Raw genomic sequence first — 19,989 nt, forward strand, 5'->3', positions numbered from 1 at the left:
AAATGTTCAAAAAGTTGAAGGGACAATTTCTGAATTAATGACACAATGAATATAGTATCAAAATTCAGAGAATGTCACTGTGGATGAGAGTGATTTGAAAAGATTCCATCAAAGCTGGTGGCTCTGAGGTAGGTCTAACAGGATGGGTAAGATTTGCAGTAATTGAGGAGAGTGGTGAGCTTCCCAAGCTAACCAGTTATGAGAGCAAAGGGTTGGAGAAAGGGAAGACTTTCTTCATTCTGCAGGTCTCCATGCATATGCAACCTCTTTTAGGAAGCTAGTGTCCTTATTCTGTGTTCCGTAGACTGTTCACATTTCCTCAGTGCTTCTGGTGATTTCTCTAGAATCAAAGACTGTGTTAGGGCTTCAGGTCCATGAGAAATGAAGAGAGAATGGGATAATACTGTAGATGAAGCTAAGCAAGGATACTGGTCTCAGTTAGAAGGTAGCTTCAGCCTGATCCCACAGGATCAGGAGTGTCAGTCACACCGAGTTGATCCCACCTTGAGGAAAATGCAGTCGTTTATACCCCCCAGATTAGCCAGTTATTAACTACAGGCTGTCTCGAGGGGAGGGTGCCAATCTCCTGGGCAAGAGAACTCCCATTTGGATGAAGGCAATTCTCTAAGGAGGGACCAGCTGTGAACTATGAGCATGCTCAACATGGGTGAACTTGCCTGCTAAGGTGGATCTGAGCAAGGCACTACCAAAAAATCTGCTCAGTTACCCTAGAGTGATTAGATATTTTTGTCCACGCTTCTGCTTTGATGCTACTCTGTGTCATGCTGTTGTATGACCGTCCCCATCTTCTGGGCTATTTATTCTGTTTTTGTCAGGCAGTATTGCTTTCAAATTGATCCTGATCTTCTGAACACCACTAAATCTCCTGGTTATTGGCACTACTTCTTGGCACTATGGCCATTTCTATTGGATACCACCTTTTATTTATTACCAGGAAACATCAGCTCCTGCTGCTGATTCTGCAGCTTTCCGGGTGTCAAGTTCTATTCAGGGTCAAAGCCTGGGAGAGTGCTCCTTGTATTGTGTTGCATTGTATTTGTTAAATGAATACCCAAAGGCAGGGAAGAATGTACCCCAGTGCTTTTGAGAGTTAATAGTATAGGTACTCTTTCACTTGCTACTTAGAGCACTACCCTACCAAATGCTACTCAGACTTCCCTTTCTCCAGTGACTAATGCTTTGTTATTAAAACACTATGATCTTCTCAACTCTCTGCTCCCTTTGGGTGCACCCCCTCCTCACTGGTCTCTCAATCTCTCCTGCAAATGGACTTTTGGTAGGTCTGTGCCATCAAAGCTTTAGGCTGCCGAAACGTCTGAATTCCAGTAGTGGCAAAACCATAACCCCAGCTACATGTGCAAAACTCTGATTAAGACTAAATTATTTAGATAATAGAAATTGTAGTTAATTCAATATGCAGTGACAGTTGTGGGGAAAACACTGTGTTATGTTCTGTGCAGAATCCCATGATAGACATTTCTAACATTTTTATCAATGTCTGGGGCTCCTATCCTTCTAGGCAAATGGAAAACAGCCACTGAGCTGTGAGTGGAAATGACTTATGGGATGAAGCATTTAATTACCAGTGTCATTTCTAGATTGAAATGTTTAATTGCTCATATGAGATTCCCTTGTGCTCTCATGCCCTTGCTGTAGCAAGTATGGAGAAATCCTGTGGACATATGGTGGAACCAATGGTTGAGCAGTCTTCATTGTGTGAAAGAGTTTCTCTCGAGTTTCTCAGACCCACAGTGGATGTTGCATAAATAAGAGAAATGAGAAATACTGTTTTTCTGAGTTAAGCCATTAAGATTTGGAATCTGTGTAAGTATAGCATAAGCTGTACTAACCTATCTTCACTAATGAAAACAACCCTGTTCTTTTCCCTCCTGTTCCCCATTCTACTAAATAGTATGGTCTCCATAATGAAGAATTTTGGCGAAGGCTACAAATTAGAAAACTTTATAGTAATGAGTACTCACTTTCCCTGCCCTCTTTTGACTCATTGTATCTCCTGGCATGTTATTAAGAAATCTCTATGTTTAAATAGAATGGTTTGGCAAAAATTTACTGAACATAAATAGATTGCAGTTGGTTAATTTGCTACAGTTGTTAAAATAATACCTGAGTTACAAAATAATTTGCCTACATAATGTAAGAAGTGAGTGATCATGTAGGTTGCAAGACCCTAGAAAGCCAAACCTTTCAAATTCTATTTTTTAAATGAAGTTGGTCAGAAGTATGCTTGCAATAAAAGTGTTCATTTTGGAAAGTCTGGTAACTAATGCTAAGAATTATATAAATATGTAGTAAAATATGTTTCCTCACTGGAATCCTCCAAAATAAAGAAATCTAAGAAATACCTTTGTTTACACTGTTCTTGGTGAGCTGTACTGAAATAAAAAGAAAGATGGAATATGAGATATTTATGTGACAAAATAAGACTTATGGAATATTATTACTGTCAAGATAATGAATATTTCGATATAAAAATTTTCTGTATGGTATGTGTGATATGGCATTTAATATTTATCTAAACACATCTATTTTTTAGAAAATACATAAAACTCCATAGAGAGTGAAATTTGCTGCTTTCAACCAATGGCTAAAATTTGCATCTGTCTTATGTTGGTGAATTAATCTACTCCGATTTTTCTCATATGAAAAAAAATTAAATCATAATATATATATGATAATTTATATGATGAAAGAGAATTGATAAACAGCTTCAGAGAAAGAGGCATGATATCCCAAAATCAGATAGAGCTTACACTGTTGGCCAGGAATTAGCAGTTGTTTACAATATTTTTCCCTGTAAGCACCTTACGACATCAAATTGTAGACTGGCTTTTCTATTACAGTCGGAGAAGACCCTTCATGCAGCATTTCTACAGAGAGACATTTCACTGTGGTGGCAAACTCATCTATTTATTTAACACTGGTATTTCAGCCATCTGACAAATGGCCTTTTATCCAAAAACAAAGACAATGAAACACCCTTTTTCATGACCACTATTAATAACTGTAGAATTTCTGTGTTTAAATGCAATATTAAAAAATATATACATAACAACAACAACTAAATATTTACTGAACATGAATTATGTGTCAGGCACTATGTTCTGTATGAATTATTTTATGTAATTCTCAAAACCCTCCCTTAAGTTAGGTACTATTATTAGTTCCATTTTACAAAGCAGAAAGCACCGATAGACTAAGTAACTTATTCAAAGGCATAAATTTAGTCATTAATTATACATGAATTGAACAAAGATTTGTCTGGCACTAAGGTTACAGAAATGGGTAAAACATGAGCCCAGTCCCTGTGGAACTTAGTGGGAGACATAGACATGTAAATGGCAATTTAAAAGGACATGAAAAGAACCACACACTCGAAACAGGAACTGTAATTTGAGAAATAGAAAACAACATTTGAGCTGAAAGTAAGATTTCATCAGAAAAAAGGGGAAGGTCATTCCCGACATCATATCCTGCATGTTTAGCAATAGAGAGGTATGAAGGGCCACGGAGTTTGGGAAATGCTGATGAGTGTGTATGGCTGGAATGGAATGTGTGAGGAGAAATAAGAGAAACTCTGTGGCTCAATTCACAGAGCTAAAATCATTCGGTTAATCTTTGCTTCAAACACTTTTACCATTTACTTACCTCCTTTTCTTTCCTCCTCTTTATGTGTTTACTATTTCCACAATAGTGCTTACGTAAATATTTTTTAAAGTATAGGATGCTCAAGATGACATATATGAGGAAATACTATATAATAGATTCAGGCACCTAAAGAAGTGAGAAAAGAGATATTATTCCTTTAATTAGACCAAAAGTAGTTTCTAAAATTAAATATCTAACAAATCCCTGAACATTCCAGATGATCTAGGAAAGCAAGAAAAAAGATTGCACACACAATTTAAAATTCTGATTTCTGAGTATGAAGCCTACTTGTGAGGTTGGACAATTCCTAAGGTTATCTAGGGCGTTTGAAATATACCACAACTCCTGGGGAAACCCCTATAGAAAAGCAAATTTGTTTTAGAAAACAAAAACAAAAACCAACCAGGACTCTCTCAGTTTATGTTTAAATATGCTAATGTAATTCATTTCAGAAGACAGTGTGCCAAAAAATTAAGTAAAATAAAATAAAAAAGAAAATTCTAAGATTATCTAGAGCAATATAGAGTAATTCAGGAAAACATACATGCGTTTACTACAAATGAGAAATGCATAAAGCGTAAGTCATGAAGTGTGTTTTCTACCAAAATTACGATTATTCTCTATCAAAATAATAATTTCTAGGAAAATAATGATAAAACAAACATTAATTATTTCTAGCCCTTTCTAGCAAGACAAGAACCTGCTATAGAAGTAAGGAGGCCAAACATGAAAGAAACCATGTATAGTGCAACAGGTGAAGGCCTGCAGGAATATTAAAAGTAAATGCTTGTTTTACTTTTTTACCCTTCAAGAACAGAGCTATTTTGGGAAACGTGTCTGACATAATAGTATGTGGTGGCAAAGACTGATGAAATAATGTGTGCATGAAAATAATAATAAACAGCATGAGTTAGAAAGTTATGAATGCAGATATATGTCATATATCTGTGTCATATATATAACACACATGACACACAAAATTTATACAGAGACCCCAATGCATATAGTTTCACAGAATATAATATAAATGGAAAAGAGAGAGGAAGCAAAGAAGAAGGCAGAAGAGATGTGGCAGAACTTTTATCCAAAAATGGCCACAATATTTCCATCCTATATGTTTTTTGATATGCCTTCCATTGAGAGATGGGGTCCACTCAATATTTTCCCCTTTAATTTATGTCTATAACTATGTAAATAACATGACTGTGTCAAATTCTATTGAAGAGAAATATCCCGAGGAGAAATATGATGTGTCAATGGTTAAAAGAATTCGTCTGATTTTTGAGGGTAGGTAATGAGAAATGAAAGTTTCCATCTCGTTCTCTTTGGATACTCTGCTTTGGGGCTCTGAGCCATGATGTAAGATGTTTGAGGCCGCCATCTGGTGAGTAAGCCCAGGCCACACGTAGATTATGTGACCAACAGCTCCAGCTGAGGTTCCTGCCAACAGCTAGCATGCATCCAGGTGATTCCCACTCCCAGCCTTTAAGTCCTTCCAGCTGAGGCCTCAGATATCATGGAGCAGAGACAAATGTGGACACATACATCTCATGAGTAAGTAATGATGTTTATTTAAGAATGAAATAAAAATACTATTTTTCCTTTTAATTTATGTGTATTGTATTTTCATGAGACTACTACTGTAAGTTGTTGAGACATAACTACGTATTAGTTGATTGGACATAATAAACAAAACAATTAGGTATTTCATGGAGCCTAGGGACACAGACAGTGAAAAGAATTACAGAGACACTAAGGGCACCATGAATAAAGAAGGTTTGGGCTCCCTGAATTAACTCATTTAATTTTCATATCAACCGAACAGGTGATTCCATTCTCATTTCCATTTTATAGAAACTGAGGCATAGAGAGGTTTACACTATCTCACACTGCTAAAGAGTATTATGCAGGGTTTGAACCCAGTCAACTGACGCCGGAGCCCACACCCCAAACCAGTACAACTACTGCTTCTATGTCTACAGCCATGTAATTAACATAACAGTGTCAAACAAACTCCATTAAAGAGAAATATCCCAAGGAGAAATAATTTCAATCAGAATATTATAAGAAGTGTATGTTCAAGCTGGAAAAGGAAGAAATTTTGTGAATCATTGTACAAGGAGAAACCTAAAGCCCTGGTGAGCCTCAAAGACAAACACGTTTAGTCATGGGCAGAGTCAGTATAAGAACCTGTTTCTCCCTGCTTCCAATTCTGATATACCTGCCTTCTAACTGAAGAAGTTCTGTTCAGGAGTGGCAACCAAAAAATAGGATATGCAGATACTCATAATGCTATAAAAGGACATAGAAAAATAAACACCTGAATTTGAAGTATAGCGACATGGCAGTTATTCTTGTAGCTGACAAGAATCAATAGCTTAAAAATCAGTTGTTTTTCTGCTGAACTCAGGGGTTTTGCAGTGTTTATTCTAGTCACTCAGTAGAGCAACTGCTTTCATTGGACAGTCAAATAATTCTCATTAAAAGTCTCTAATTTGAGCTCTCTGCTTCCACAATCTGTTAAATACTTTCTTCTTTTGTCCTCCCTAGCAGGCGATATAATACTCATTTCTTTTCTTGTTACCTGGCTTCCTCACCAGCTAGACGTTTCTAAACGGCAGGGACCATGCCTTTTGCCTCAGTCAGGATCTCTAGTGTCAGTCAAGAACAGTGCCTAGTATGTACTAGGTGCTTAAGAGATGCTTGCTAAGTGAGTCTGTAACAAATGTATGTTGGCAGGAAGCTATATGTGAGCTATCATATAATTTATTTAATCAGCCTAAATACAGACTTACCTCCAATGTCTCTGTACAGAAACACCTGATTTCAACTTTACAGAAGCAAGAAATAAATATCTGTTATGTTAAGTCACAGAGATGGTGAAGTTTATCTGTTACAAAGGCTTCTATTACCTTAGGCTAAAATGACCTCCGTTTTCAACAAAACTTAATCAAGAGTCAGGCCTCATCTTACACCTTCAAGCTCACTTGCAACCATTATCCAGATGCAGGTCACACACCAGGTCCAACATGATCCTAAACAAATGGTAGTTTTTCAGTACTTTATGATTCATTTACTTCATTTATATCAGCCTCACATATTGCTTTATGAAAATGATTCAACAGACTTGCAGTCTGATCTGAAAGTATTTTATGAGACACTAAGCACAAGGAGAAGCACAAATGTCTTCTGAGTGCTCTGATAACTCGAGATGATTATTCTCACCTCTTTACCTTTGCTCATAGTGTTCATGTTGCTTGGGATATTCATTTGCTTTCTTTTTAACAATACCAAACTGTTTCTTGATTTCCTAGCTTACACTCCACTTTGTTGCACTTTGTCTAAAAGTTTCAGACCCCCCCGCCCCCGCCTTTTTTTTTTTTTTTTTAACTTAAATAGCATGAGAACTCTGGACTATACCATTTGACTCATGACTATTCTGTCTTGCTTCACATCTTATTTGTTTGTCTGGATTCCCCAACAGGACACTAACGTCCTTTACTGAAGAAACCAGTCATTACAGTATCACGAGGTCTAATTTGGTCCTAAACAAATGATAGTCTTTCAGTATTTTATGATTCTGTTACTTCATTGATACCAGCCTTACATACTTCTTAATGAAAACTGATTCAACAGACTTCAAATCTGATCTGATAGTAGTATTTCATAAGGCTCTAAGTACAAGCAAAAGTTGGTAATACTAAAGAGGAAGGAGGGCTCATTTATTGGAAAACATGTATGTTAGACCATACATTGTAGCAGAGGAAGAAAAGCAGTATGAGTGGGTGGAAGGTTAGCTGTAGTTCATGGTCAAATGTGGAAAGGTCAGTAGTTGCAAGGAAATAAAAGAGTCAAAAGACCAGCGCAAAAGGAGCTGAAGCTTGGATTACATTTAGTTAAGCTGTTTGTGTCCCACTGATGCCCATTTGAACACTCATAGGCTTTATTCTTTCTATTTCAGTATTAGAGAATTGTATGGTAGTAGCTTCTTATATGGTAGATCTTCCCTTAGGTATGCTATAATTGCAGTTTTGGCATTAAGGCCAATATTGGCGGTGACACTGATGAATTTGGATTATCCTGAGATTATGAGATATGTATGGGTTTGGGCATATTTGCAGTATGGTAACGTCATCAAAGGATAGAGTTTATGTTTCTTAGCAACCTAGAATCGATCAGCATCTTGATGCAATTTTATGTGGCTCTTTAATTGCTGATTTTGTGGTGTTCGAACCTTCTAATGATGTAACAGCTGAAAGAGGATGTGCAAAAAGGCATTGTAAAAAAAAACTTTTTGGCTGCTTTTTGTTGGCACCAAGGAAACATTTTGGCTGTATCTTTCCATCTAAGTGAAAAGAACTAAAGAAATGTTCTTTCTTCTCCATGCAGTGTAACTAAATTGTCTGGAAAAAAATCAGCATTCACATGTCTTGGACAAGTGAGAAGAGTGCTGTTTACCATCTTGCATCATTAGATATGACACTTTTATCAGGCTCTGAAAAGATATAAAATAGGTCATTGGAATAAGGACACAGTATGGAAAATAGATGAAATCAGATAATAAATTGTAAATCTGTTAAGCCACGCTCCATTTTTATCCCTCTCTTTTTTCTTTTTGTCTTCCCCTGTGGCGTGGAAGAGATACTTCCCTTCACGTCCTGCCTTTTGCTTCACCCTAGACAGATGCTCTCCCAGAATCCAAGATAATACATGTTTGTCCACATGGTAGACTGCACTAGCCTTCTCCAATGTAGGATAAATGTGCCCGTATGCTACAAGGAAACAGAATTCTTGAATCTGCTCTTGGCAAACTAATACTTTTTTTTTTTTTTTTTTTTGAGACAGAGTCTCACTGTGTCACTCAGGCTGGAGTGTAGTGGTGCGATCTCCGCTTACTGCAAGCTCTGCCTTCCGGGTTCACGCCATTCTCCTGACTCAGACTCCTGAGTAGCTGGGACTACAGGCCACTGCCACCATGCCCGGCTAATTTTTTTGTATTTTTAGTAGAGATGGGGTTTCACCGTGTTAGCCAGGATGGTCTCGATCTCCTGACCTCGTGATCCACCTGCCTTGGCCTCCCAAAGTGCCGAGATTACAGGCGTGAGCCACTGTGCCTGGCCAAACTGATACTTTTTATTATGTGCCATAGGTCTCATAATGCCATTTGATATTAACCATCTCCAGTAACATCAATAGTTGCAGGAAATCAGTAGAAAGGAAGGACTATTGAGAGAACAATTTGTCCATCTGTTTGCTTCCAGGTATATTTGTATCACACTGCAAAGCAAAAATAGCCTAAATGTTGAAATACTGATGTGGATAACTATCTTTAAAATGCAAATAAAATTTGGAAATTTTATTTCATCGTTTGGGCTATTTTCACTTGCTCTGTCCTTGAGGGCAGCACAGCAACATGGTCACCCTTCTTTGAATAAAGACCAAATCGTTTTAATGGATCTTCATCTCATAGAAGAGGTAAAATGGCAGAGATGCTTCTGTGGTTTGACTATTTGTCCCCTCTAAAACTCATGTTGAAACTTAATCCCAGATGTGGCAGTATTGAGAGGTGAGGCCTTTAAGAGGTGATTGGGTCATGAGGGCTCTGACCTCATGAATGGACTAATCCACTCATGGATTAATGGTTTAAGAGGTTAATGGATTAAACAGTTATTGTGGGAATGGGACTGGAGCCTTTATAAGAAGAGGAGAGACCTGATCTGGCACCTCAGCCCCCTCGCCGTGTGATGCCCTGTACTGCCTCAGGACTCTGCAGGGAATCCCCACCAGCAAGAAGACCCTCACTACATGTGGCCCCTTGATCTTGGGATTTCTCAGCCTCCATAACTATAAAAATATTTTCTTAATAAGTTACCCAGTATCAGGTGTTCTGTTACAAGGAACAGAAAATGGGCTAAGAGACATGCCAATGAGGATGGTGGCTAGGAAGTGAATGATACAGTTGCTTTCTGCCTGCTGCTTTCTTGAACAGGGAGACACTTGTCTAAGTGATCTGCATTAGAGGAGTGCAGATCACAAACAAAGACGGATTTATGTGAGTAAAGAATTATATATACCCTAAAGCAATGTCATTATGGCAATTATATTTAAGGATTTTGGTAAAGTCTTCAGAGGAGTATAAACTATTAAAAAAAGAAACAGCTGTTAGAGAGGTTTATATCTTAAAATAACAAAGGTACTTGCATGTGTGAAGAATGCCAACATCTTAAAAACATCTTCAATATAATTGATATTGATGACTTTTGTTTTCACTTCCCAACCACCTCTAAATAGTTTCAGTACTTCTGAAACTTTATTTTATGTTTTCAAGTGTTTTTTTTTTTTAAATAAGTCTTCCCAGTTTGGTCTACTATATTAAGCTCAATTGTGAAGTTATTAAGCTCTTGGAATGGGCCTAAACTACAAAAATTTGAACAATACCTAGAAGAAATTAATAGTCCCGTAAACATTTTGCCTTAAAGTAAAAGATGGTTCCAAGATGTCCAACCTGGGAAGAAAGATGATAAAAGTGACTGAAATAGGATAAGTAGAAAAAAATTAATAGGAGAAAAAATAATTATTTTAGCTTGTGGATAAATATCTGTTATAGGACTTCTACCTGTGAATGTTTAATGGAAGTTGGAAGAATAGATTTGGACACACAAGAGTTAGGAGTAGAGATGCCAGTTTAATAGGCATCTACATTCTCTTGAAGGTTCGTAATAGGTAAGTTTACTGTGATCTTTCTCTCTCATTCCCTAGCCTCTACTCAGCTTTGCTGAATCCATTTCTTCTCCTGAAATTTTGATATTTTTTCTTTCTAATATGCTACATTATACTTTTGCATGCAACATGAGGGGTTAGGGTCAGGGAGAGAGAAAATGAAGAGATTTCTGTTTATTTCTGTTACTCAGCTAAGTATCAGAAACACAACAGGGGGTTAAAAAGGATGTCTGCGGAGGTGCTTGACTGAGAAGTCACATGAGGAATTGTGTGCAAACACAGAAACCCTTTGGTAACATGAGCTGTGTTTCCTTGTTAAATTGACCCTGCTGTCTGACACCCTCTGTTGCTACTGTTACATCACAGCTAGGTCAACATCCAGATTCCTTTACCAACTATGTGAGAATCTACTAAAAGCATTCTCTGATAATACAGTCAGCCCTGGGAAAGACATCTGAGCTTTAATTAAGCAATGTATGTGGGGGAAATTTTCTGGTATCTTGTTTAATAGACAGGTGTAACATATTCCTCTCTCCAAATATGCTTTTAGATGACATGGGGTAGGTTTAGAGAGATTTATAACAAAATGAAACTGATGTGGCAGTAGAATTTGTTAGCCCATTCTTTTATGTTTCTCAGCAGAGATCTTTACATGGTAAAATGTCAGATTAGGGCTCAGCGTAATGATTTTTGGAACATGATAATGTTATTTCAGAACACTTCATTTAGAAAAATATCTTTGTTCTGATACTTCCTGGTATTAATTTAATTTGCTTTGGTGCTCGTGGGTTATAGGAAGTGTAGCTGCACACTTCTTTGCACTTGCCTCACAAAACTTCCAACAGAAACCAATCAACACACATCTCATTAATCTTCTTAACACTAAGCAGAAAAGACCAAATTGAAAATATGGAGATCTTTCCATGAATGCACATCAGGACTGGTTTGTTTATCTCTGAGCAGGCATGTGTGATGAAAACAGTATGTCATTATGTAGCTTCCTAAGTGGAGAGCTGGAACTTTGTGAAGAACAAGGAGCCTGCCGTGCTGTTGGAAGTTTTTACTTCTTTGTGCTATCATTTCTATTGCTTTGACTGTGGTATCTTCCAAGTGTCAGGAGTTACTTCTTCCCTAAAAGAACTCTGGTTGGGCTGGGAATATCGGCTTATGCCCAGCACTTTGGAAGGCTGAGGTGAGAGACTCAGTTGAGGCCAGGAGTTCAAAACCAGCCTGGGCAACATAGTGAGACACCATCTCTGTAAAACAAAACAAAACAAAAACAAAAACAAAGATCTCTCAGGCAGTTTGTTGAGAATAAAGCAGGTCTTAAGCCACATGCCTTTATTTCTTTTACCCTTGCTCTGTCTTGTTAACTATTCTCTCAAAAAAATTCAACATCTGAAGTTTAATATTTCTTATGCTTCATTCCACAACTTCTTAGTGAGTTTCTAAAATTAATACAAACAACAAAAACCTATGTCACAAATGGAACACAAGCAAATAAGGCTCAGACATTTAAAAGCCTATGGCAATGTACATCAGGATAAGATTATGTTAAAATAAGGATTGTAGACTCTGTGTGATAGTCTTCGTGCTTGATTTTGTGCTGATTGTAGGATATAAGTATAAAGATAGTAATCCAAATTAGAGTGCCCATCTACTGTAACACAAGCTATTATCTCTATATGATATCCAACACACGACAGATATTTGATAACTTATGACAATAAATATCCTAAGTTCTTACAGCCATATGAAGCACCTAGAATAACCAACTATGAAGCTGTTAGCCATTTACACTTTTATATTAAGTTAAATATTTATTAGGATTAGAAGTCAAATAGAGGGCTAGTAGAATATTGGAAAGTGTGTTTTCCCTTTGAGTGTAAAGCTCCATTTGGGATGGAGTGTTGAGTGGTAAAGTCTTTTCAGCATGCTTTCTGAAAGTTTTCTCTTTACTCTCGTTTTCACCTGGGTAAAAAGAATGTAGGAATGATTAACAGGGTGGTTAATGTGTAGCAGCTGAGAAAAGGTTCTACAGATATAATGTGTAGTCTGGTAGGAAGAACCATGTCCCCCTCCACCCACTTTGTTCACCTCCCAATCCATGGAAACTATGAATATGTTACTTTAGATGGCAAAAGGGACTTTGCAGAGGTGATTAAATTAAGAACCTTGAAGTGAGAGGATTATACTGGAATATCCAGGTGGGACCAATCTAGTCACCCCAGTCTTTAAAAGCAGAGAAACTTTGCCAGCTATGGTCAATGAGTGCTATGTCGATGGGAAAGTCAGTAGGATGCGACTTGAGCGTGGAAAGGGGCCACGGGCCGAGGAATGCGGGCAGCCTGCAGAAGCTGAAAGCTGGAAAATGCAAGGAATGGAGTATTGGTGAGTTGAAATTGGTTTAATAATTCCCTAATACTAATGTGCACAACAAACTCATGGACTGCTTGTTTAAGATGCATATTTCCAGGCCCCATCCCAGGCATTCTGATTCATTCAATCTAGTGTGAGGCATTAAAATCTGTAATTTAACTCCATTTCAACAAGTGATCAAGATAGGCTTTGATCTTATTAAAAGTAAGTTGCCATATTTAACATTTAACAGTCTTATTTTCTATTTTTGTATTTCAGAATCAGGGAAAAGTCCTCTCTCTCTCCCTCTCACACACACATGCTCACAGGCACACATGCACTCACACACACACACACATGTTCTCTCACACACACACACAATTACTCTTGACTGCTTTCTATTAGTTGGCATGATGTCATCTCTCTAGAGAGTCACAAATTTTGGACCTCAGTGTTTGAAAACTGAATCAGGAATACATGATTAGAAAGATCAAGAATGTCTTCTCCCAGGACATTCCCATATGTATTTGTTTAATCTGTGTTTTCTATGCTGGACTGTAAGCCCATCAGAGTGAACCAAACAGGTACATCAGTCTCATTAGCAGCTTCACCAGCTAATGAATGTCAGACACCATTAACCAAGAAATACTTTCTATTGAGGAAAATGGAAACTACACAAGGGTAGTTTGTTGTAGGGGAGATGCAAGGCAGGGATAGATTGGGGAAATATGACCCAGAAGAAATGAAATCACTACCTTGTAAAGATACCTACACTCTCATGTTTATTACAGCATTATCCACAATAATCAAGATATAGAAACAACCTGGGTGTCTATCACCAAATGAATGGATAAACTGTGTTGTGTATATACATGTATACATACACAATGGAATATTATTCTACCTTTAAAAGGGAGATCCTGTCATTTGCCATAACATGAATGTACCTGGAAAACATATTAAATGAAATAAGCCAGACAGAAAAGAAAAATATTGCATGATCTTAGTTATACATGGAATAAAAAAGATCAATGATACAGATAAAGAATAAAACAATGGTTACCAGGGCAAGGTGGGAAGGAGGAAATGGGGAGATATAGGTCAAAGGATACAAGATAGAAGATACGTAGCATGAACAAGCCTAAAAATCTAAGGTATAACATGAGGACTATAGTTAATAATAGTGTATGGCATTCATTATTTTTGCTAAATGAGAGATTATAGCTGTTCTTGCCACAGACAAAAAAAAAGTAACTATGTCAGGTGATGGATATGTTAATTTGTTACACTATAATAACCATTCTACTATATATGTATCTCAATGCTATCTTGCATAATTTAAATATACAAAATACAATTTATTTTAAAAATAAAATGGTTGGAAAGATATTTAGGAATTAAAATCAGCAGATTTGCCAATCTAATGAAGGATTACAGAAAACTATTCTCAATCTGTAAACTAGGTTGTTGGATGGAGATGATATCTGCAAACAAGGAAGAAGCACATCAGGTGGAAGGCTAATTTTGTGGATTATGTGTTTGAAAGGCCTGTGGGAGGTGATAAGCAGGGAGTAATTGCAGATGTATTTAAATCTAAAATGCTGCAGTGTGATAGCAAAACAGTGGCCCCCAACGATAACTATGCTATAATTCTAAGAACTTGTGAATGTTATCTTACATGGCAAAAGGTACTTTGCATATGTCATTAAGGTTAAGAACCTACAGATGGGGAGAGTAGCTGGGATTACCCAGGTAGGCCCAATCTAATCATATGAGTCCCTTAAAGGAAAGAGTTAGCCAGCTGAAGAGAATCAGACATGGCAGCAGCATTGAGAACGTCGGGCCCTTCTGTTGCTGGCTTTGAAGACGGAGTTTGACCCAGCCATCCCATTACTGGGTATATACCCAAATGACTATAAATCATGCTGCTATAAAGACACATGCACACGTATGTTTATTGCGGCATTATTCACAATAGCAAAGACTTGGAACCAACCCAAATGTCCAACAATGATAGATTAGATTAAGAAAATGTGGCACATATACACCATGGAATACTATGCAGCCATAAAAAATGATGAGTTCATATCCTTTGTAGGGACATGGATGAAATTGGAAACCATCATTCTCAGTAAACTATCGCAAGAACAAAAAACCAAACACCGCATATTCTCACTCATAGGTGGGAATTGAACAATGAGATCACATGGACACAGGAAGGGGAATATCATACTCTGGGGACTGTGGTGGGGAGGGGGGAGGGGGGAGGGATAGCATTGGGAGATATACCTAATGCTAGATGACGAGTTAGTGGGTGCAGCGCACCAGCATGGCACATGTATACGTATGTAACTAACCTGCACAATGTGCACATGTACCCTAAAACTTAAAGTATAATAAAAAATAAAAAAGAAAAAAAAAAAAAAAAAAAAAGAAAGGCAGACCTGAGCCAAGAAATGCAGGCAGCCTCTAGAATAGGCTGGAAAAGGCAAGAAAATAGATTTGCTCACAGAGTCTCCACAAGGAACCCAGGCCTGCTGACCACCTTGACTTTTGGCCTGGTGAAACAGATTTTAGACTCCTCACCTTCAAAACTATAATAAAGTCATGCCATTTTAAGCATCAAGTTTATGATAATTTGTTATAGCAGCAATAGAAAACAAATATACCAACATCCTTCCTGCCACCCCCACCAAAAGAAACCAAAATGTATGAGACTTACTGACACAGCTCTCTTGGGCCAGGTTTTCTGGAGCCAAGAAAGGAGGAACTCTTCTCATTAATTCCCTTTGTGGGACATTTTCTTAATTGTTGGTCTGGGTTTTCACTGACAGAAAGCTGCAGAGTGAACTGTTGGGGAAGTATTCTTTGGTGCACACAGAAAATCAAGACACATTTATATTCAGTCAATGACAGGGTGAAAACCAGACTTCAAGAGAGAAATCCACACTCTCTGAGCCAGTTCCCATTCTCAATATGTAGCAGTTTCAGTTTGCCCCATCACTAGTGAAACTCATCTGAGGGCTTCCTGAGAAGTCAGGTGAGCTGTATTTATGAGGAGTCTGACCCCGGCAGATCTGTGAGCATGGACATGTTTAGAAGCAATGTTCTAGGTTGCATAGTTCTTTTTTTTTTTCCTATCTCTCATCCTTGTTCAACATTACAATCCACTCTCAAGTGTGTATGGAGAATCGGAAAAGGGCCTGTCTGGCCATTGTGGAAAGAAAACAAAAAGAGGACCAGGCGAGACCACAGTGATGGTACTTGAGATGGGCACAAGCTGAGAACGTGCATCTAGTGAAGTGGCCTGATGTTTAACCTTGTGGTTAAAAGGAGGTTATGGGCTTTTGGGTGGATAACAATCTTTCCTTAAATACCAAGGAGAGTGCATCCTGTCAGCATATCTTGTCACTGCTGACATTACCGTGGATTGCCTGGCTGCAACATAGTTGTCCGTTTTCTCCACTGTAAAGTTACTCTTTTTCCATCTTTCCACATTATAATCTTTAAAAGGAAGCCACTATGTACATCCTGCATGGAAGGAGTAGGGAGTTATGTTCTGACTCCTTGAATGTAGAGTATCTACACAAGTTATTTGGAATTTTTCTACATGGGATGTTTGTCTATTCTCTTCCATTTATTCAATTATTTTTAGTATATGGACTGAGTGTTTACTTACACTTTGGTTTACCATTTGTTACTATATTTTGCTGCTCAAATTGTTCTAGCTTTGGCCACTGCGTGTTGTTTCAGTTGGCACCTATGTCCTTTTGACATACCATCATCAATGTGTTTTGTATATTTCAAGCACTTCTTTAATTTCTGGTACTACAAAATGCTCCAGGCTCATCTTATAAATTTTCTGCTGTGTTACTAAAATCAATCACTCTTTCTTTCCAAGAAATTCTGGTTAGTTTTGTTGGTGAACAGTATTAGAAATCAAGATCTGGGTTAGATGTACTCATTGCTACTGGGGAATTGTTGCTTCTAAGGCCTCCTCAGCTAGCAGAGTAATAAAATATGAGTATACTAACTTGTGTATATATACACTTAAATATTTTATGTGTAACTATATTTGTTTAGATTAGGCAGAAAATGAGACCATACAGATGCCTACAACTCTAATCCATTACCACATGTATCATTCTACGTTCCTGCCCTTCCCTATCTCTAACCTCAGACTCGAATATTGACAAACTTGGCTCCCACTGCTCACCATCCATTTTACTGAACTGTTCAATTCACATATACTTATATAGAGGTTTCAGATTTATTACTCATACCCCCAAGAAAAACGACTTTATCAACTCACTTTATCAACTAGAGCACAGTGCTTGCATTGAGGTCTGTTAACCTTATTCTTGCACATCTTATTTCCAAGGTTAATTAGGTCAGCACTTTACCCCCACTCCTTTCAGCAAGGCTGTTTCACACATTTGTAATACAGTTAGATTCTTCTGTCATAATCTTCATTTGATCATGTGATCCCACAACTATTTAAGTGATTTTAAAAACTACATATATTTAATGGTAAGTTTTTTCTGCTATAAAGTTCTGTGGGTACAGTGTCATAGAGCCATCATTTTAGTTCCATATATGATGGTTTATCCACCCCCAAAACTCCTGTTTCACCTATGTAACCACTCTTTAGTCCCTAGCACCACTGATCTATTATCTTTATAATTTTTCTTCCATAATATCATATGAATGGAATTATATAATATGTAGCATTTTCAGACTGGTTGCTTTCACTTAACAGTATGTATTTAAGATTTCCATGCCTCTGCATAGCTTGATAGCTCATTTCTTAAAATCATTGAATAGTATCCTATTGAGTGGGTGTACCACTTCTGGTTTATCCATTTACGTTTACTTATTGAAGGACATTTGTATTGTTTCCCATTTTTTTTTGCAATTACAAATAAAGCTGCAGTAGAAATTCATGTGCAAGTATTTGTGTGGACATAAATCTTCAGATAAGTTAGGGAAATAGTAGGAACTTGATTGTTGGATTGTATGGTGAAACCATGTTAAACTTTGTAAGAAACTTCAAAACTCTCTTGCGAATTGGCCATATTATTTTGTGTATCTGCCAGCAATGATTGAGAGTTCTTGTCACTTTGCATCTTTGCCAGCAATTGGTATTGTCAGGACATCGTAATTTTAGTTCAGGAAGACTTATATAATACTTCTCATGTACAGAACCATAAGATAATAAATTTGCATTGTCTTAAACACAATATGTATACTCATTTGTTATAGAAGCAATGGAAATCCAATACATGTACACAGAGTTTCTTTTAAAGAATATGGAAATGTTTGTGTTTATCTTCTGGTCCACATCCAATTATGTCTTCCTTAGGGGCTGAATGCCATAATTTCATCAATAACTTACAAACCTATTTGTGAGCAGAAGAGATATTAATATTATTGTATTTCTTCTCTCACTTTGTAAGAAAGCACCAGCTAGTAATATGCCGTTATGAGACATTAGTTTCCAAATTCCCCAGCTACCTACCTATAGTATAAATAAATCTTAATAACTACTGATTTTAAAAATCTACTTTGAAGCTCAAGAAAATATTATCAAAAATGTTTATGTAGCAAGTTAAATGTAACTTTGTTTTTTCTTTTTCAATTTCTTTTTAAAATGTTTCTTCGCTTAGTCTCATTTATAGGACTTCCTTGACACTTTCAGTTCTTTGAACTACACCTTTTGTTAATTTTTTAGATTTATTAAGATTTTAGGGAAAAATAAAGAAAATTCAAGAGTGAAAAACTCAGTTATTTTGAGAAATATTTTTTATGACTAATATAACAGTGCAGAACTAAAAATGTCATCTATAAACATTGGTTTCTGTAGATCTGTTCCTCTAAGCAATTTCTTACTGCTTTTTGCTTTTCTTTTAATACATTTCCTGTTTCTAGTCTGTAATTTCTGCTTAATTCTTTCCTATATTGGGCCGTCAACTCATTCTGTCATCTGCTTTATTTCCCTCTACATTAAACAATCACTTCCAGAGTACTTTCATTCAATATTTATACAAAAGGGGGGTTGTAATTGAAATTCATTAGAAAAAAACTAATTACTAACTTTTTAAAGAATAGATTCTTTTTCACCCTCCATTGAGAGAGATGTTACAAGCAATGTGCTTAAAACTATATTAGCATGATTTTAACACATGAATTCCCTGATTCCCAATCCTTTCACAATTCTCCTTTATATCAAGATTTCATAAAAAAACAGTGAGAAATATGTAATAGAGTATACCTACCAATATTTAGTATATTGGAGAAAAGCAGGAATACAAACATCCTATAAATGGCAACATATCTGATCATGAGATGACTGGAATAAATAAAAGCACAATTTATACTTAATTTATACTCACCTGAGATGTAGAACAGTTAATGCTTAGTCTTTGATCGCAGCAGAACATACAGATGATTTCTGCTAACATCAAAGATGAAAAGAGCATTAATTGTTCTACTTCTCAGTTGAACATATTATCAACTACAGCAAGACATGATATTCTTTACTTTAGAACTTTACAATCTAAAGGGAGAATGACAAATATAAATGTAACTATAAGGTAAAATATGATCACTATCATAAAATAAAGGGTTTGATGACCTCAAAGGAAAGAGAAAGTGTGTCTCCTTGAGGGAACCAGGCTAAGTCTCAAGGAGGAGAGAGCATTTGGGTTGGACTGATTAAAAAGTTGACAAGAAGAAGGGAACGTGCTGAGCAAAGCTAGAGTGGGGAGGTCATAGTGATAGTTAAGAAACATGAACTAATCCAGCACAGGTTTGGGGTAGGTCAGGAGTAAGCAATAAGTAAAAAATTTGGCTAGATCTATATTTATTGAAGTCCTTAAAAATAGCCACCAAAGACTTTTGATTATTTTAACAAAGCTATCTAAGGCAAATTGGATGAAATATTAACATGATTGGGTTAAGAGGTCATCTCAGTTGTCTCTTTAGGTCTAGATTTCAAACGATAGTGTGCATACATGTCTCTGGAGCAAATAAAAAAGCCAATGACTGTGACTAGGCCCAACCCTTGATTATCATTCAGTTCATAAGCTATGGGGCCCAGAAATCCATATTTTTAATCAGGTGACTCTGTGCACATTAGTTTGAAGTTTGAGTGTCTAAGTGAAAGGAGAAAGCCTGACCTTGAGTGTGGCAGAAGAAATGGCTAATAGGTTATAGGTGAGATCA

At 36.9% G+C, this 19,989-nt stretch overlaps 1 long non-coding RNA gene across 1 annotated transcript in view; it reads right to left on the minus strand.

Annotated features, from left to right (window-relative positions):
- The window catches only part of LOC129398399 (uncharacterized), a 232,678-nt gene that overhangs the window by 53,669 nt on the left and 159,020 nt on the right, over positions 1-19,989 (minus strand). The window contains exon 3 of the long non-coding RNA XR_010112723.1: positions 3,688-3,813. This is a non-coding gene — a long non-coding RNA (uncharacterized LOC129398399). The remainder of the gene's footprint in view (positions 1-3,687; positions 3,814-19,989) is intronic.

This window comes from Pan paniscus, chromosome 6, assembly GCF_029289425.2.
Source record: "Pan paniscus chromosome 6, NHGRI_mPanPan1-v2.0_pri, whole genome shotgun sequence".
NCBI classification, from domain to species: domain Eukaryota; kingdom Metazoa; phylum Chordata; class Mammalia; order Primates; family Hominidae; genus Pan; species Pan paniscus.